This window comes from Belonocnema kinseyi, chromosome 6 (assembly GCF_010883055.1).
Source record: "Belonocnema kinseyi isolate 2016_QV_RU_SX_M_011 chromosome 6, B_treatae_v1, whole genome shotgun sequence".
In the NCBI taxonomy this organism is placed as follows: domain Eukaryota; kingdom Metazoa; phylum Arthropoda; class Insecta; order Hymenoptera; family Cynipidae; genus Belonocnema; species Belonocnema kinseyi.
In genome coordinates this window covers 142510721-142516091 of record NC_046662.1, presented here as the reverse complement: position 1 = coordinate 142516091, position 5371 = coordinate 142510721, and the positions used below count along the sequence as shown (strand labels likewise).

The 5371-nt window shown below is 36.0% G+C and overlaps 1 protein-coding gene across 3 annotated transcripts in view; it reads right to left on the bottom strand.

Moving 5' to 3' along the window:
• Positions 1 to 5371, bottom strand: part of LOC117174760 (putative inorganic phosphate cotransporter) — an 822629-nt gene that overhangs the window by 504111 nt on the left and 313147 nt on the right. The gene's annotated exons all lie outside the window — the stretch shown is intronic.

Genomic DNA, 5371 nt, shown 5'->3' with positions numbered 1-5371 from the left:
TGTAGTAATGCTAGCTTCAGGTGACTCTGGTATGCGAAACTCGGAAAGTATTAATGGTATCGAGATCAGCTTTGCGCAGGAATTTAGTGCTAATTAAGTGCTCTGGATTTATGCCTTGCAAATAATCCGGGCACTTTTTTTTACCTAAAACGTGTAGTAGTGCTGGCTTCGGATGACTGGTGTGAAACTCGGAAACTATTAGTGGTATTAAGATCTGCTTTGCGCAAGAATTTAGTGCTATTTAAGTGCTAATATATTCTGCGAAAACTAAATTTTGTGCCCGGTAATTTTGATCAAAAACATGTAGTAATGCTACCTTCAGGTGACTCTGGTATGCGAAACTCGGAAACTATTAGTGGTATCAAATTCTCCTTTATGCAGGAATTTAGTGCTATTTAAGTGTTAATATATTCTGCAAAAACTAAATTTTGTGCACGGTAATTTTGAGCAAAAACAAGTAGTAATGCTGGCTTCAGGTAACCCTGCTATGTGAAACACGGAAACTATTAGTGATATCAAGATCTGTTTTGCGCAGGAATTCAGTGCTAATTAAGTGCTCTGGATTTATGCCTTGCAAAAAATCCGGGCACTTTTTTTTCACCAAAAACGTGTGGTAATGCTAGCTTCAGGTGACTGGTATTGTGAAACTCAGAAACTATTAGTGATATCAAGATCTGCTTTGCGCAGGAATTTAGTGCTAATTAAGTGCTAATATATTCTGCAAAAATTAAACTTTGTGCCCGGTAATTTTGATCAAAAACATGTAGTAATGCTAGCTTCAGGTTACTCTGGTATGCGAAACTCGGAAACTATTAGTGGTATTAAATTCTCCTTTGCGCAGGAATTTAGTGCTAATTAAATGCACTGGATTTGTGCTATTCAAAAAATCCGGGCACTTTTTTTACCAAAAACGTGTGGTAATGCTGGCTTCAGGTGACCGGTGTTGTGAAACTCGGAAACTATTAGTGATATCAAGATCTGCTTTGCGCAGGAATTTAGTGCTAATCAAGTGCTAATATATTTTGCAAAAACTAAATTTTGTGCCCGGTAATTTGTATCAAAAACATGTAGTAATGCTAGCTTCAGGTGACTCTGGTATGCGAAACTCGGAAAGTATTAGTGGTATCGAGACCAGCTTAGCGCAGGAATTTAGTGCTAATTAAGTTCTCTGGATTTATGCCTTGCAAATAATCCGGGCACTTTTTTTTTAAACAAAAACGTGTAGTAATGCTAGCTTCAGGTGACTGGTGTTGTGAAACTCGGAAACTATTAGTGGTATCAAGATCTGCTTTGCGCGAGAATTTAGTGTTATTCAAGTGCTAATATATTCTGCAAAAACTAAATTTTGTGCCCGGTAATTTTTATCAAAAACATGTAGTAATGCTACCTTCTGGTGACACTGGTATGCGAAACTCGGAAACTATTAATGGAATCAAGATCAGCTTTGCGCAGGAATTTAGTCCTAATTAAATGCTCTGGATTTATGCTTTGGAAAAAATCCGGGCACTTTTTTTTTAAACAAAAACGTGTAGTAATGCTAGCTTCAGGTGACTCTGGTATGCCAAACTCGGAAACTATTAGTGGTATTAAATTCTCCTTTGCGCAGGAATTTAGTGCCAATTAAGTGCTCTGGATTAATGCCTTGCAAAAAATCCAGGCACTTTTTTTTACCAAAAACGTGTAGAAGTGCGGGCTTCAGGTGACTGTGGTATGCGGAACTCGGAAACTATTAGTGGTATCGAATTCTCCTTTGCGCAGGAATTTAGTGCTAATTAAGTGCTAAAATATTCTGCAAAAACTGAATTTTGTGCCCGGTAATTTTGATCAAAAACATGTAGTAATGCTAGCTTCAGGTGACTCTGGTATGCGAAACTCGGAAGCTATTAGTGATATCAAGATCAGCTTTGCGCAGGAATTTAGAGCTAATTAAGTGATAATATATTCTGCAAACACTAAATTTTGTGCCCAGTAATTTTGATCAAAAACATGTCGTAATGCTGGCTTCAGGTAACTCTGCTATGTGAAACACGGAAACTATTAATGATATCAAGATCTGCTTTGCGCAGGAATTTAGTGTTGATTAATTGCTCTTGATTTATGCATTGCAAATATCCGGGCACTTTTTTTTACCAAAAGCGTGTAAAAGTGCTGGCTTCAGGTGACTCTGGTATGCGGTAAACGGAAACTATTAGTGATATCAAGATCTGCTTTGCGCAGGAATTGAGCGTTAATTAAGTGCCATTGATTTGTGAGTCTCATTTATGAAACTTTAGAAATAACATAACTAATTGTTACTTATTTGTCGGAAATTTGTATAGCTGTTTTTTAATAGTCGGTATTTTATTTTTGAACCTGTATATATGCTTCTGTATGTGTGTTTCATTTCATGTAAGTAAGCCGCTTTCGAATAGTACGAAATATTTATTTTTTAAACAGGGTGGCAAAAACTGGAAATAAAAAATTTTAATCTGGTCCGTTGTAGTTTTTTTACACCAAAAAGGAAATATTTATCTCTTTACACATATGTGTGTGTGGGGGATATGTGGGGGCCGGTGAAAAATTATTAGCCCAGAAAAGCCTAGGAAAGAATTATGAATGTTTTGAACGGCCCCTAAGTTAAATTAACAGATTGATTTAAAGAGATGGATGAGGAATACATCATTTAATGGTCCGATTAAAGAAGTTAAGACAAGAACATAAAACTTTAAAATAATTATTTATTTGCTGACTTTAGCGTATATTAAGGCTCCAATATAATATTTTTCTCTCAGCTTAACTTTTTCTTGCTTTTCATCCTTGAGATCATCATATTCGTACCACGAGTTTTGTCTGGGACAGATGGCCGTATAGTGTGCCACATTATTTGAGTTTTGTTCCAGAGATCCGTGGTAGCTAACGGCTCCCAGGAGCATAAATTTGTCTGGAGTTCCACTTCCAACTGGATCCTGGAAAGTTTTAGGAAGATTTTCAAGATAGACGGGACTGTAGAAGTCTTCCAGTTCCGCAATGCAAAGTGGGCCTATAATGTAATAAGAAAATACATTTTCAATTATACTAAAAACATACCCAGTAGATCGTTATGGAGTGTTTGGAACAGATTTTGGACTCGATAAGGGCTGAGGTGTAGGTTGTCACAATTTAGTCATTTAGGAAAAATTAGACATTAGAGACTCCAAAATCAATTTTAATATCCCCCGAAAGCTTAGTTTAAAGCCAGAAGAGTGAGTACGTCTTAACATTAATCGATTTGGCTTAAACTTGGAAATAATTTTTTTCCCCGAGAACGTGACAAAATGTGAAAGTGGCATGCTCTACATTCGAAAAAAAATTTCAATAGTTGCTTCTTTAGACCACACTAATAATTATAATATTTTTGCGTAATATGTAATGGAACTGTAAACCGAGACGTTGAAAACTTGAGGGTTGAAATTATCACTGATCTAAGTAATTTCACGTGACTTCAGCAGACACCTACGTCATAAATCATATGGAATTATTGGGATATTATAAAAAAAATTACCGCTTGAAGTAAAGGTCGTTTTTACTGATCCAGAACACGTATTTTTTGGGCAGTTTCTTTCCATCAATAATAATTGGTGAACGATATCCTCTGAACTTTGTTTTTCTAGAAAGTGATTCGGTAAAATGATACTTCGCCATTCATTTCCACGTAGTGAACAGTCTTTGTTACTGCACTGCTGAGACGTTTTAAAGGCGGGGAGTCCCTGCAACATCCGCTGGGCCAAGTCGAATACATTCAACTCGCAATCTACCAATACGTTGTCAAAATTTGCGTGTAGCGTCCTTACATTAAGTGGATTAACTTTTTGCACAATATCTCGTAGAATGATGCCCCTTTTTTGGTACACTTTTCCGTTTACTTTTTTCAGTTTGCAAATATATGCCACCAGATCCATTGTAGGATTTTCATGGCTAAGTCGGGTGACAAAATCTTTGACTTCTGGTCTGTCAAAGGCTCCCACAAGCAATGTTTGCAAGATAGTGTCAATTGAACAAGTTTTGGTAAAAGAGTGCTTCTTCTTGACAATAAGGACTGCCTAGAATGTGTAGAAAAATTATTATCATTAATATTGCGAGCTTCTCACTATATTCTAATATGAAAAGCATATGCTATATACAGATTGTTGCCTAGCAGAAATTAATTATTACCTTTTAGACGCTTAGATTATATTTTAACTGCGTATGCACATGAAAAATTACCCCGTTGAAGTTTGCAACGTTTGCAAAAAACGAATCTGAAAACCCATTTTTTTAGCGAAACCTTAGGTTTTAAAGTTCTGAATGGTTCCATTTAATGACAGAACATACCCGAGAAAGTTTCATTCTCCAATTCACTCCGGAACACAACCCAGTTCTACCACTACAAATCGAAAAAACCATAAAAATGACATAACTGTTCGACTTAAATGTTTCGTGTTGATAATAGGATAATTTGGTGCAAATAGAATAATATTAATAAATATTTATTGATTTCGTCAAAAAAGGATATTTACATGGAGATCAGATATAACATGAGAACCCGAAGAGCGAGGTACAGCTTAAAGTTGCTTTCCAACCTAACCTAGAATTATCAACCCCCTTCTGTTCAATGTACGAAGATGCCAAAACAAAAGTTTTAATCTCCTACCTCTTCCGGATACCCTCGTTTTCAATCCCTAAGATAAAAAAAATCCGGAAAGTACTCTAACTTCCAGTCCTAAAATTGAATGACTTAGAATTTTTCCATTTGATGTAAAAAAATATCGCAAAAAGTTTCATTATTTTGTCTTTTGCGGAGAACCCCTGCTTCACCTCTAATATAATTAAAAATCTATAGAAATTGCAAGAAAACGCCCTAATATTAAGACCTAAAATTGTATGATTTGGAATGGTTACATGTTTTGTGCAGGTTTAAAAACATATAATTACCTCCAGGGTTCCTGAACTTCCATTTTTAAGTACTGGAACTTTTGTAACATTTTCATGAGATAGAGCATCGAAAGTTTTTTGAGTTCTATCTAGGTATTTAGACCCTTTTCCGCTCTTCGTTCTCTGTGATTCTTCTTTTTTAAGATTCCCTTTGCTTTTTTTCTGGGAATCAACCTTGATTTTCTTTTGTCTAGGCTTCTTCTTCACTAAACTTTTCTGTACAACAATCAAACCTCCCCAGTTTTCTACAGATCTTGATCCCAGAATTATAGGTACGCTATCTATTGTTTTGCACTTGGAACACAAGACTTCATCCTCGCTGTGAACCGAGGATGCTGAAGTTTGAATAACTAGCGCACCGCAAATTTTACAGATATCTACACATTCCAATGTGTCATTTGAAACTGCTGGAGACAGTGACGTGTAGTGAGACTTTGAATCA